Here is a 15398-nt window from a genome sequence, read left to right on the forward strand (position 1 = left end):
CGGTCTATAAGTGTAGTCCTACAAACATTCGGTCCATGAGTGTAGTCCTACAAACATGCGGTCTATGAGTGTAGTCATACAAACATTCGGTCTATGAGTGTAGTCATACAAACATTCGGTCTATGAGTGTAGTCATACAAACATTCGGTCCATGAGTGTAGTCGTACAAAGATGTTACTACAGTTGATTGAGATTTTAGGCTTCAGTATCCAATTGTATAAGATACTTTGGGAAGGTTTTAAAAACTATGATATCTGACTTGGTCTATGACTTCTTGTAGCTCCACTTTCTGTACTGGGGATGTGAAGTATGACCCAGTACTTTAGGCGTTAGGAGGGGGGAGGGGGTGGAGTACTGAAGATGGCCTCAGGATCTTAAAGTCTGATTGAATTATAAAGGAAAGTCAAGTCGAGGTGAGGGGCGGGGTATTTGAAAAAGTCAAAGATTCTGGCCTTTTGTCGCCGGTTTGTGACCTTGAGAACCATGTGACGTCGCCGGTTTGTGACCTTGAGAACCTGTGACGTCGCTGTGAGTCTCCTGCTGGCGGGCAGCCTCGCTATCAACTCAGCTAGGAACGCGCGGCTGGTGACGTAGGCCAAGCGCGATAACTTGCGAACACCCGAGAGAAGGAGTTACGTACCGTCTTATCGAGGTGTCATTCACCAAATAAATGAGCGATTTGAACGGCGGGTTGTAGCGGGCTATCCACACACAACAGAGGCATGGGATTTCTTTAGTAGCCATTGTGGTCACTGGCATACAACGGTCTAGCTAGTTCAATTACAAGCACAGTAAAGTAAAGGAAAAGTCAGGTGGTCTAATTCGGTAAACTCGTGTTATTTGTTTACAAGTAGAAGTGACAAACAGGTAGGTTTTAAGTTTGTTTACACACGTGATCCGTCTTTTTATAAACATTCTGTGTTTTAGGGAGCTAGGATAACTTATAATCATTTTAAGATAATTATAATCTGATGTAAGTAAGCCCTACGACTTTATACATTTGACCAAAATAAATGAATAGACAGATATAAACAACTTTCGCTGAGAGAAGGGGAATTCTAATTTCGCGAATTTTTTTTTAGCAAAATAAAAAGGTTATCTTTGCTCCATAGCACCATGTTATAAAGATTAATGATGGCATGTGTTGTTGGCATTTTAGATATAAATATTCTTCCATTTCAACACACTGAAATATGTTTGTAAAAGATAAAGCGTGGATTCGAACTCTAGATCCCGAGGGCACTTACTACTGACCACCCTGCCACTTTGCTACCAAGTGAACCTTGTTGCAATAATATTGTGTGTTTATCTCGTTAGTGAACAGCTGGTCTGATAGCTACACTGTTATAGTTGGGAGTATTTCAATCGCCTACATTAAGAGCTATACATTTGTCTAAGAGCTGTTTGAGGTGATAGCTAAATTGAATGTGTCGGTGACTAAATTAAAAGTGTCTAGTTCGATATATGTCTTAAATAATACAGTGCTGCTAAATGTAATCGGAGGGGACGGCTTTCTTTCTTGGAATTTTTAATGAGCGATTTCATACTATTTATATTTAAACCTTTTACTTTCATCACGATGTCGGGTTCATTTTTTCGTTTGTCGGTCGGTTTGTGGTCAAAGCTAGTAAAATCTATTTGCTAATGCAACGAATTATCTCTATCTCAATTCAATCAAATGCCCGACTTGTGTACAGTAATGACATTTTGACGTTCACATTTTTGACTTGTCCATTTGGACGTCGGTATGTCCGTCGTATGTTTGTTCGTCTGTATGTATGTCCGTACATCATTCAGTCCGTCTCTCTATCCGTATGTCCATGTGTGTGTCCTTCGGTATGTCGGTCTGTTCTTTCGTCAATCCACCCATTTGTCTGTCGGTCCGTCTGTCTAACGTGCCCATGTCTGTCCGTCTATGTGTGTGTCCTTCGGTATTTCGGTCTATCCTTTCGTCAATCCACCCATTTGTCTGTCGGTCCGTCTGTCTAACGTGCCCATGTCTGTCCGTCTATGTGTGTGTCCTTCGGTATTTCGGTCTATCCTTTCGTCAATCCACCCATTTGTCTGTCGGTCCGTCTGTCTAACGTGCCCATGTCTGTCCGTCTATGTGTGTGTCCTTCGGTATGTCGGTCTGTCCTTTCGCCAATCCACCCATTTGTCTGTCGGTCTGTCTGTCTAACGTGTCCATGTCTGTCTGTCATGGACGTTCTTCTTCCTAGACACTGCTATTTATAGAAACTGTTTGGTCGCCAGTTAATGGCGTCCCAAACACGCCTGGCCATTGGCTGGTTTAAATCTCCTGCCACCATAAGACCATAAGCTGGACATCTCGCTAAATCCCGTTTGTTGAAGTACGACATCTCGCTAAATCCCGTTTCTTGAAGTAGGAAATCTCGCTAAATCTCGTTTCTTGAATTCCATGGTAAACCTTCTAGACTCTTTTGGGGTTTAACTGTTAAACATAGTCTGTCAGATAGTTTAACTGTTAAACACTCTCGATTGTTGTGTAGTACAACTGTTTAACGCACTCACTCTTAGCTGCACGTGTAATAAAGCTATAGGCCGTTGTTTATTGGAACTGAGTGCTGTTATTTAACCCTTAACTCATTGTGTACGGCTATTAGACTTGTCTTAAGTACATATTTTTAAACTATAACTACTTGGGTACGGCTATTTTAACCTTTAATAAATCTACTTAACCTTTAACTTCACAAGTACAAGTAACCTTTAACCCTATGAGTATATCTATTTAACTTTAAAACTATTGAATACATCTCTTTAACCTTTAACCCCATGAGTACATCTAACCTTTAACCCCTTGATTACGGCTATTTAACCTTTAACCCCATGCGTACAGCGACTATAAACTTCATGAGTAGCCCCCTAATTGCCCCCTGGGCGAGCAGAATGCAAATGTCCCCTTCCTCTCTCCCTTACGACTTTACATATCTCAGTACCAGACGCCTGTACTAGTCTTTGGAAACTTCCTAATGACATGGGAGTTAGCTTTTTTATCCCCACCCCCTACCCTTCATGCCCCAGCCCCGCCAGGGTATTACGCTGACCTCAAGAAAAAAATCCCCCATCCAATTAAACTTAAAAAGTTGAGTACGGTTTGAATCTCGCACGAAATCTCTTTTTATTGGAGAGCTACGGAGTAAAGTTGAGCAATGGGTGGGGGGGGGGGCTGGGTCGGTGTTTTGGGAGTTCTAGAACTTGATCCTACATGTTCTTCGTGAGACGAACGTAAATTGAGCTACAAAAGATGAAGGGTGGGGGTAGGGGGATGTCAAGAACTGCTGCTTAACTGTGTGTGTGTGTTTGTGCGTGTGTGTGTGCTTGTGCGTGTGCGTATGTGTTTGCTTGTGTTTATCCGTGTGTGTGTGTGTGTTTGTCCAAGTGTGTGTGTGTTTGTCCAAGTGTGTGTTTGTGTGTGCGTGTGTGTTTGTTTGCCCGTGTGTGTGTGTGTGTATGTGTACAACTGTCAACATCTAACGCCCGACCCATCACGACTTAGTCTCGCTGTCACAAGTCTAGATTATTGTCACGTGAAAAAAATATTCCGTGAATAATTAAAGAAAGCCTTGAGATGCAGCGTGTTTTTGACTACAATATACTGGCTTTAAGGGGGTTTGGGTGAGTATGCCAAGCTAAATCTTGTAGTTAGCCTGGTTAAATCTAACAGTTGGGCCTGGTTAAATCTAGTAGTTAGTCTAGCTAAAGCTAGTAGTGAGCCTGGCTAAGTCAAGTTGTTAGACCAGCTAAAGCTATTAGTTACCTACATATAGATCGATGTCAAGCGTGAATACCAATTACATTTTTTCTGCAACATAAGCAGTCATATACAATACAGGGTGAGGGGGTGATAGGGGACGTTATGGAAAGGGGGGGGGTGAGTTAAAAATAGAAATATGTGTTGGGTTTCGTGGTTTGAGAAAAAGTGTGCAGGGACGCCTGGGTCAACAGACTGGGTATTGGGTTTAGCTGAGTCGTGACTCGGGCAGATCTTCGCCCTCGTACTGGGTGTTTGTGTGTTCTACGTCACCAGCGGCTGTGCACACAGTTTAAACGTGTGAATAGACAGAGCTGTTGTCACATGTTAAACGTGTGAATAGACAGTGCTGTTGTCACAGGTTAAACGTGTGAATAGACAGTGCTGTTGTCATAGGTTAAATGTGTGAATAGACAGAGCTGTTGTCACAGTTTAAACGTGTGAGTAGACAGAGCTGTTGTCACAGGTTAAACGTGTGAATAGACAGAGCTGTTGTCACAGGTTAAACGTGTGGACAGACAGAACTGTTGTCACAGGTTAAACGTGTGAATAGACAGTGCTGTTGTCACAGGTTAAACGGGTGAACAGACAGAGCTGTTGTCACAGGTTAAATGTGTGAATAGACAGTGCTGTTGTCACAGTTTAAACGTGTGAGTAGACAGAGCTGTTGTCACAGGTTAAACGTGTGAATAGACAGAACTGTTGTCACAGGTTAAACGTGTGAATAGACAGAGCTGTTGTCATAGGTTAAATGTGTGAATAGACAGAGCTGTTGTCACAGTTTAAACGTGTGAGTAGACAGAGCTGTTGTCACAGGTTAAACGTGTGGACAGACAGAACTGTTGTCACAGGTTAAACGTGTGAATAGACAGTGCTGTTGTCACAGGTTAAATGTGTGAATAGACAGAGCTGTTGTCACAGGTTAAACGTGTGAATAGACAGAACTGTTGTCACAGGTTAAACGTGTGAATAGACAGAGCTGTTGTCATAGGTTAAATGTGTGAATAGACAGAGCTGTTGTCACAGTTTAAACGTGTGAGTAGACAGAGCTGTTGTCACAGGTTAAACGTGTGAATAGACAGAACTGTTGTCACAGGTTAAACGGGTGAACAGACAGAGCTGTTGTCACAGGTTAAATGTGTGAATAGACAGTGCTGTTGTCACAGTTTAAACGTGTGAGTAGACAGAGCTGTTGTCACAGGTTAAACGTGTGAATAGACAGAACTGTTGTCACAGGTTAAACGTGTGAATAGACAGAGCTGTTGTCATAGGTTAAATGTGTGAATAGACAGAGCTGTTGTCACAGTTTAAACGTGTGAGTAGACAGAGCTGTTGTCACAGTTTAAACGTGTGAGTAGACAGAGCTGTTGTCACAGGTTAAACGTGTGAATAGACAGAGCTGTTGTCACAGGTTAAACGTGTGAATAGACAGAGATTTTGTCACAGGTTAAACGTGTGAATAGACAGAGCTGTTGTCACATGTTAAACGTGTGAATAGACAGTGCTGTTGTCACAGGTTAAACGTGTGAATAGACATGTTTTTCAGTTTAAATTTGTGAATAGACATAGCTAACGTATTGGTTGTACTCCAACAGTTATTGAACACATCCCGACAGCTGAGAGGTGGTGAGAATAACACCATTAGTAGTAGGATGGTGACATCCTACACAGCCAGTTAGTGACACCATGGTGTCCTATTACACCAGCTCACCATTACCACCACACGTTTAAACCCATTCTCGCCGCTAACCCCATGCTTTGCCTTGTCTATGCAGTTCTAAAAATAGATTTAACCAAGATGCTACATTTTAACACGTTTTTATTAACTCAGCTTCGCGTGTGTTTGTTGTTAAAATTGACATCGAAAATTAGCCCACTTCTGATTGCTCTATAGACCTGAAATTTGGCATGCATGCTACTTTCGCCTAACAATTTCAGATGCAATCATAAAAACTAGCAATTAGAGACCGTAATTAGCTTAATTTAATTACGCCCCAAGGACCATAAAATTGAGGACATGATTTCTAAAGATACCGACAAGACTGGAGGCTTATCGACACAGTTACTTCGGCCCCAATCGATGTGAGCGCGCTGGCCGTGATCGTATAGTGGTTAGTACTTCTCGTTGTGGCCGCGACAACCCAGGTTCGAATCCTGGTCGCTCAAGATTTTTTTAGTCCGTGTATTTATAAACACTTAGTCAATTCATACTTAATCAAGTCATTAGATAAAGTAGAAAATAAACTATATAAAAAACTTTTTTAAAAACCACGTTTTTCATGTGTAGCAACGGACTAAAAAGGAGAAAATAAAATACTTAAAAAAAACTTTTTAAAAAACCACGTTTTTCTTGTGGACTAAAAAGTAGAAAATAACTATTTACATACATTTGATGACAAAAAACGTGGGTCGGGCAGATGGGTCGGGAAATTTGATGGTGAACGTACCCACGTTTTTTGTCATCAAATGTATGTAAATAGTTATTTTCTACTTTTTAGTCCACAAGAAAAACGTGGTTTTTTAAAAAGTTTTTTTTAAGTATTTTATTTAAAATGGCTTATAAACTGGAATCTACATTGGAAATGAGCGGAGTCTTGTTATCCAGAGGTCTCTCCATATCTCATTATCCAGCGGCCTCTCCATATCTCATTATCCAGAGGTATCCCAACATCTCGTTACCCAGGGCCTATCTTTGTTTTACTTTTCTCCTACTAGATTCTCATTAAGTTTCTAAAAATTCTCGTATCTTGTTGTCGACTTCTCAACACTCTAACTCGGTGGTTCTTAACCTTTTAGGAGGTACCGAACCCCACCAGTTTCATATGCGCATTCACCGAACCCTTCTTATTGGTTCTATTGTCCTCATTGAAAAAAATGGGATCGTGAATCATATGAGTCGGGTGTGTGGCTTGACCTCCTCCGATCCCCTGAGACTGATTCATCGAACCCCTGGGGTTCAATCGAACCCAGGTTAAGAACCACTGTTGTAACTACAGACGAACCAAACTGGTGGCTATCAAGCAAATCTTGATGAAATGGTTGCAGTACTTGCTTCGTAAATATGTGGCATCGAAATTGCGCTAAGGAAATGTAAATGATAGCAATTTAATCAGCGTTTGTGAACGAGAGCCACCATGAACGAGAGTCATGAACGAGAGCCACCATGAACGCGAGCCACCATAAACGAGAGCCAACATGAACGAAAGCCACAATGAACGAGAGTCAGGAACGAGAGCCACCATGAACGAGAGCCAACATGAACGAGAGCCACCATGAACGAGAGCCACCATGAACGAGAGTCATGAACGAGAGCCACCATAAACGAGAGCCACCATGAACGAAAGCCACAATGAACGAGAGTCAGGAACGAGAGCCACCATAAACGAGAGCCACCATGAACGAAAGCCACAATGAACGAGAGTCAGGAACGAGAGCCACCATAAACGAGAGCCACCATGAACGAAAGCCACAATGAACGAGAGTCAGGAACGAGAGCCACCATAAACGAGAGCCACCATGAACGAGAACCACCATGAACGCGAGCCACAATGAACCAGAGCCAGCACACCAACGTACCAGAGCCAGGTGTTGTGACCACGAGCCGCTGTAAGACCATCTGTTAAGTGACTGGACCTTGGCCAATCGATGCCAGGAAATGAAATCAAATTGTCCCGACTTCCTACAGGTAGTGGAACTAAGTGTTTTGTTTTAGTTGTCTAGCAGTCCAGCAGTTTGGTTGTCTAGCAGTCCAGCAGTTTAGTTGTCTAGCAGTCCAGCAGTTTAGTTGTCTAGCAGTCAAGCAGTTTAGTTGTCTAGCAGTCCAGCAGTTTAGTTGTCTAGCAGTCAAGCAGTTTAATTGTCTAGCAGTTCAGCAGTTTAGTTGTCTAGTGTCAAGCAGTTTAGATGTCATATATAAGATGACCTAAAAGATGCACTATGACCATTACGATCACCCAGACACACATAAACGGTGTCGAGTCTGAACTAACCACACCACTGAGCTCCTTCTTACATTGTGAAATAGAAACTAACCGTTCTGGGTATTGATGTTGCTGCCTTTAGCACAGCAAGCCTGTGATTAAAGCACTGCTTACACCCTTTAGCACAGCAAGCCTTTGGCCCACCAAGGTGTGTCACCATACAAAGTTCGTGGGGGGGGGGGGGGGGTAATTTGGTCATAAGCTCTCTGTTGTTCGGCTGTAGAGGTGTGGATCAATCAAACAAACAGCACCGCAGCCAACTTTCTAGTTATTGTGCAGGCATACTTCAACATAGACCTAGTAGCATTTAACATAGATCCAGTATAATTCAACGTGTTTTCTGATATCAGAACAAATCCCCAAACATTTTATCTTGCAATAACTTAACGCAAGATATCACTATATACGAGGGAATGGGGGGGGGGGGGGGTGGTCACACATTTAATCAACGGACTTTAGTAGCAGCAGTTAGCCTATTTTTTTTTTTTTGGCTAAGTTTGTCACTACAATCTAGATGAAAGAATGCTCTCAGAATTTAAAAATCCATTTTTTTTTTTAAAAACCTGTTTATCCAGTTATTTTACTTCATACATTTTTAAAAGAATGTCATTGTTGTCACTATATTTTTATACCAACAAGCAAGATTTTTTTTTTAAAGACGTGAAATATATCTTTTGGTTGTGCTTCTTATTTTTCCAATGCTGTTGGTTTTATGATGTTTGATGTACGATGTTTAATGTATGATGTTTTATGTATGATGTTTTATGTATGATGTTTTATGTATGATGTTTTATGTATGATGTTTTATGTATAATGTTTTATGTATGATGTTTTTATGTATGAAGTTTTATGTATGATGTTTCTGCTTTCCCAAATAGACTAGTGCATGCCGGATGTGAAATTTGACGTTTCAAACTGAGCTTTATGTCGAAACTAAGGACGGTAACACAGAAAAGAGTTTTGAGAATAATTGTTCGTGGAGAAATTTATCCCCATAAGCTGGATGCGTGGGTGAAGCCTTAGGTGCGTGGGTGTGGCCGTAGGACGTGGATGTGGCCGTGTGTGTGTATATATATATATATATATATATATATAATTTATTTATTTATTTATTTATATATATATATATATATGTATATATATATATATATATATATATATATATATATATATATATATATATATATATATATAGTCTCTAAATACAGAAGAACATCCAGATATATATTCACCTACCAAAGAAAATTATGGCGACACATCCATTGTGTTCAGCATTCAATCCATTGACACACCGTGCGTTCAACATTTCATCCATTGACACACCGTGTGTTCAACATTCCATCTATTGACACACCGTGTGCTCAATATTCCATCCATTGACACACCTCACCACCGTCATCGTGTGCTAATCATTACACCAAGCGGGAAAAACTACCCGATACGAAAGTGAGATACCTCACCAATGTCGTTTATCTCAGCGGACTTAAGGCTGGCACGTGAAACAAGAGGTTTAATCCGTCGTTGGACGGTGATCGAACTTTATTTAACTCGATTCTTTGCCTGGAGAAAATCCCATTTTTTAACTCACCCTCCGAGCTATTGTTATGGATTCTATTGTACTACATTATAGGATGACGCATTGAAGAGAGGAATGTAGCAGGTTATTACAGTATGACTGATCACTTTGTTGTTATGTAGGGCAGTGGCGTAGCGATGTCGGGTGTCACCCGGTGCGGCACTTAATGGTGTCACCCCCCAGAGGCGTTGCGACCCTTCCAGGGGACAAACTTTCAAGCACCCCCCCCCCTCAAACTTGTGATTTGCACCCCCCCTCAAGTTTTCGATTTGCACCCCCCCCCTCAAACTTTCGATTTGTACCCCCCCCCTCAAGTTTTTCTCTATATATTTTGCTATTTTTTGCCTTGGTGTCACCCCCCTAAATGGTGTCACCCGGTGCGGTCCGCACCCCCCGCCCCCCCCTCGCTACGCCCCTGATGTAGGGCACGGGTTTAATGGTGTATTATTGACCAGATTATGTTCATGGCGCTGTAAGGTTATCTCCCTTAGAGTTTTTTTTTTCTCTCCCCTCCCGGCTGTTTGTCTTGGCATTCCCTTTTGTTGTGGGCTTTTTATTCACTGGTTAAGTTAGCGAGCAGTCCCTTGATATAGGTCAGCCCTTATAAATCAGATCGTACACATAATCATTCGGCTCGAGACCCACTCCCAGCTATAGAGCAGCTCCTTAAGCCCAGCTCCCAGCTATAGACCAGCTCCCAACTATAGAGCAGCTCCTTAAGACCAGCTCCCAGCTATAGACCAGCTCCCAACTATAGAGCAGCTCCTTAAGACCAGCTCCCAGCTATAGAGCAACTCCCAACTATAGAGCAACTCCTTAAGTCCAGCTCCCAGCTATAGAGCAACTCCCAACTATAGAGCAACTCCCAACTATAGAGCAACTCCTTAAGTCCAGCTCCCAGCTATAGACCAGCTCCCAGCTAAAGAGCAACTCCCAACTATAGAGCAACTCCTTAAGTCCAGCTCCCAGCTATAGACCAGCTCCCAGCTATAGAGCAACTCCCAACTATAGAGCAACTCCTTAAGTCCAGCTCCCAGCTATAGACCAGCTCCCAGCTATAGAGCAACTCCCAACTATAGAGCAACTCCTTAAGTCCAGCTCCCAACTATAGAACAGCTCGTAAAGACTAGCTCACTTATTGCTCCCAGCTGTAGTCCAGCTCCAAGCTATAGACTGGTCCCCTAAATACCAGCTCTGAATTATAGACCACGGCCCAGCTATGGAGAGCAGCTCCCAGCTATAGGCTAGTCCCCAGCTATAGACCAACTCCCAGCTATAGGCTAGTCCCCAGCTATTAGCTAGTCCCCAGCTATAGACCAGCTCCCAGCTATAGGCTAGTCCCCAGCTATAGACCAACTCCCAGCTATAGGCTAGTCCCCAGCTATAGGCTAGTCCCCAGCTATAGACCAGCTCCCAGCTATAGGCTAGTCCCCAGCTATAGACCAGCTCCCAGCTATATGCTAGTCCCCAGCTATAGACCAGCTCCCAGCTATAGGCTAGTCCCCAGCTATAGAACAACTCCCAGCTATAGGCTAGTCCCCAGCTATAGGCTAGTCCCCAGCTATAGACCAGCTCCCAGCTATAGGCTAGTCCCCAGCTATAGACCAACTCCCAGCTATAGGCTAGTCCCCAGCTATAGACCAACTCCCAGCTATAGGCTAGTCCCCAGCTATAGACCAGCTCCCAGCTATAGGCTAGTCCCCAGCTATAGACCAACTCCCAGCTATAGGCTAGTCCCCAGCTATAGGCTAGTCCCCAGCTATAGACCAGCTCCCAGCTATAGGCTAGTCCCCAGATAAAGACCTGCCCAACAATAAAGCAATAACAAAACAATGTCAAAAAGAATCTAAAATGGGCTGGTATTATGGTTTCAGGAATATATATCAAATGACCTTTAACCTTTACCTAGAGACCCGCAATTGATCTGACCTGACCAGTGGCGGAAACCACACACGACTGTATGATGGAAGACTGGTGATTAGACAGACAAATGGTGACCAGACAGACAATTGGTGATTAGACAGACTATTGGTGATTAGACAGACAATTAGTGATTAGACAGACAAATGGTGGTCGGACAGACAATTGGTGACCAGACAGACAATTGGTGCTCAGAAAAATGGTGACCAGACAGACAATTGGTGATTAGACAGACAATTAGTGATTAGACAGACAATTGGTGATTAGACAGACAATTAGTGATTAGACAGACAATTAGTGATTAGACAGACTATTGGTGATTAGACAATTGGTGATCAGACAATTGGTGACCAGACGAATGGTGACCAGACAATTGGTGACCAGACAGACGGTGACCAGACATACTATTGGTGACCAGCCAAACGACTGATGACTCCTCACAAATCTTCTATACCGTCATACAAGGGTGAGCAGTACACACAAAGCAACGTGTAACCTTTAACCTATAACCTTTACGTTCACTAACGCAACTTGACCCTCGCTTGTTGCTGCGGGCTAAGTTACATAATGGCCTCAGTCATGTTGTTCTTGTTACCCCATCAAGGGTAGACGTTCAGATAAATCAACCAAACCAGTGGTTTTCTTATTCTGTGTTCTGATTGTAGTCATTAGCGGTCCACACAACTAGTCAAACATACTGTCCTCAAACCAAATTCCATTTCTTTAAACTAAACTATCGAATTTCTTGAAAAGAAAAAAAAAACATTTTCAAACAAAAAAAATTTCAGTTGCATAAATACCGAACTTCATACTATTAATAGTCACACCAATATTTCAATTTACGACCATTGAATAATCCCACCAATATTACAGTTTAAAACCACTAATAAATCCCACCAATATTACAGTTTAAAACCACTAATAAATCCCACAAATACTACAATAGGTCGACCTTTTGAACTGTAAAAGAATACCACTTTTCCATATTCACCAAACTGTAAGAGAATACAACTTTTCCCTATTCACCAAACTGTAAAAGAAAACCACTTTTCCCTATTCACCAAACTGTAAAAGAATACAACTTTTCCCTATTCACCAAACTGTAAAAGAATACAACTTTTCCCTATTCACCAAACTGTAAAAGAAAACCACTTTTCCCTATTCACCAAATTGTAAAAGAAAGCCACTTTTTCCTATTCACCAAACTGTAAAAGAAAACCAATGTCACCAAACCTATATGACTGTCGTGTTATATTAAAAAACTGACCAAAATAGAACGTGTGTAGTTAAACCCAATAAAACTTTGATGTCTATAATTATGAAATTCTAGAACTCACATCATCTCGTGTTCCCTGACTCTTTACATCAGCAAACGTCGACAATGGTTAATAAAAAATTGATATGGGGCTATTTTGTCCGTTTTATCCTCACCAGATATCTTAATTTGGCTTTTTTTTATTTTAATTGTGTAGCCAAATCTGGGGAAACAAACATTCAATATTCATTGTAATAGTATATGTCCAGATTTTTAAAGTTAATGTTTTGTTTACAAGTTTATATAGAGGAAATTAATGAATTTTTTAATAACCTTAGTGTGCTAATTAAATAATAAAAATTATATTTAAAGTGACGAGGGGGTTTTTTTTCGTAGGAAATTTAGTTTGAGATTTATTTTGTAATTAACTTGTGAAATTTTTACATTTTTGTGCACTAACTCGTGAGGAAACTAAAAAATCCAATTTTATTTTATAGACAAGATAAGCAAGTAAACCAATCCTTGTTTTATTAGCACGTGATTTTAGAATGATTAAAAATTAGCGCTTCAAATTAGCCACTAGCGGGCTGGCCCTAAAAATAATCATTACACAATTTTCTTGATTAAATTATAGAATTTTATATTGCAAAATTAATTAAGTAACATAACTATCTTTCCCAGGGCAATTCAAATCCGAAAAAAAGGAAGTTCTTTTATTACAATAATAATCTTTTCATATATTTTATAAGTGCAATGTGTATAAAGCATACGCCAAAAAAATTCTGTAGCATTGTTAAATAATAAATAAGTCCGCGTCTTTGGAATAATGAAATTTTAACAAATATTGGAGGGGGTGGGGATTTGATGTAAAAATGATGTATGTAAACCTACAATACCTTAAGCTCGGGGAGGTTGCTCATAAATTCCCCACTGAATTAATTAATTTTTATCCATTTAAATTAGAATAAAAGAAACGGTATAAAAATGGTATAAAAGAACGGTATAAAAATTCGATAAAAGAGCGAAATAAAAAAGATATTTTGACAAGCGGGAAGACAGGCTTGTATGGTCCAGTGAGTGATACATAGGACTGCCAGTACGCATGCGCGAGTTGAAATCAAATCAGAACCCATTTCAACTCCAGACGTGCAGGTGATGGTGAGTATTTGTGTTAATTAAACGTTGGTAGCGGCGTGCACATTTACACCATTTGATTACACTAATTATTTTATACTTCAATTCATTATAACTATGGGTTTATTATACTGCCTTATTATTTTTACGTTTACAGTATTATCTAAAATTAAATATATTTTACTGTATTAACTGTATTCATTAATTTTTAATGTAGTTTACATTATTCACTATTCCGTACATATTATATTGAAATTTTAGTACATCCGTCATTTAAAATAATACTTGAACACCGTAGATAATTAATGGAACTAAAGTATAAAAAGTGATCTAATTTCTACTTTTCTCATGTGTACTGTAACTTTGATAATTTGACCGTCAACTCTATAGTCCAGTCACCCATTGTTCCCGCTTGTGAGAAACCACTACATCATGAGCGTATGTAGAGACTAATTACTAAACGAACACAACTGGCAAAAATTGCAATAATTGATCACAAACTATATAACATGTTAATTCAATTATTGGGGTGGGGTCCTATTTGTTTGATGGCTTCATGTCGTGGTAGTTAGGGTGGCGTCCCCTGTGGGTATACGGTGTTTCTTTCGATCAGCACCCAAGTTTTTGTGTAGTCCAGAGGTTTTAATATATTTTCCACTGCGCCTCACTCACTATCTCTCTCTCTTTTTCTCTCTGTATATATATATATATATATATATATATAGATATATATATATATATATATATATATATATATATATATATATATATATATATGTGACGAGCGAACATTTATCCTGCCGACAACGCCAATTGTAACGAGCCAACAGTTACCATGCTCGCAACGCCACATGTAATGAGACCTAATTGCCTGTAGTGCCACGTGTTAACGAGTTTAACCACTCATTCTAGACAACATTGACCACAGTATAGATACTCAAGATGCAGGTTCGCTATTGATCCTTTATTACATGAATCAAGAAATGCTTCATAATAACACAATAAATCAACAGGAATGCTTCTCAATAATAGTCTGAATCAACTGACCCCTAACAGTCCTTCACTAGGCTTTATATAACTGAATCCACATGTCTATAATCCTTCTTAACACAATACGGCTAACCCGTTCTATAACCGACTTGACATAGTCACACAGACTGACTGATCTAAGCGAGCGATGAAAGAGGCAAGAGGGGAAAAGGGTCGAGCTCCGCCGTCCCCCCCCTATTTATCCCTTGAAATCGTAGTCGTACTTGTATCCATTTCCGTAATCGTTATTGTAATCGATTCTAATCGTTACATCAGACTGTTAATTACGCCGCTTCTGTCGTACAGTCCGATTTTAATAAGCCACCTGCATCCTGTCACATCAAAGTTGACAGACCGTCCTTCGCATCGCCTCCCGAGATATTACGCCTTGGCATCAGCCAACACCTGCACTGTGACGTCAGACTGTAACACGTTATGTCTCTTGGTAACTTCCCCTAGTTACATCCACCCCTGCTTTTTTTTGTGTGTTTTCAACCACAAACAACGCTTGGCAGGTGCAGTCCTTCAAAGTCCATCGCACCACCGTAAAACAAAAAAAATCCATTGTTCCACTCACTGTCAATGTCGTCACATTCGTATAAGACTGACAGTTATCCCCATTTCACATATCCAATGTGTCTACATCATCTTCCTCAGACACAAAACAGTTCTAGAATTCACATCCACCTTTTTTCGTTTGGTGCCTTCACCAGTTCACTTTTATGACTTTTT

The 15398-nt window shown here is 40.6% G+C and overlaps 1 protein-coding gene across 1 annotated transcript in view; it reads left to right on the top strand.

Annotated features, from left to right (window-relative positions):
• Positions 1–666: 666 nt before the first annotated feature.
• LOC131958587 (G-protein coupled receptor 183) overlaps positions 667–15398 on the top strand; it is an 89464-nt gene continuing 74732 nt past the window's right edge. The window contains exon 1 of the mRNA XM_059323689.1: positions 667–867. The gene's annotated coding sequence lies outside the window, so the exon portion shown is untranslated. The remainder of the gene's footprint in view (positions 868–15398) is intronic.

Source organism: Physella acuta, unplaced genomic scaffold (assembly GCF_028476545.2).
Source record: "Physella acuta isolate Inbredline_101_S28 unplaced genomic scaffold, ASM2847654v3 ptg001338l, whole genome shotgun sequence".
Lineage (NCBI taxonomy): Eukaryota > Metazoa > Mollusca > Gastropoda > Physidae > Physella > Physella acuta.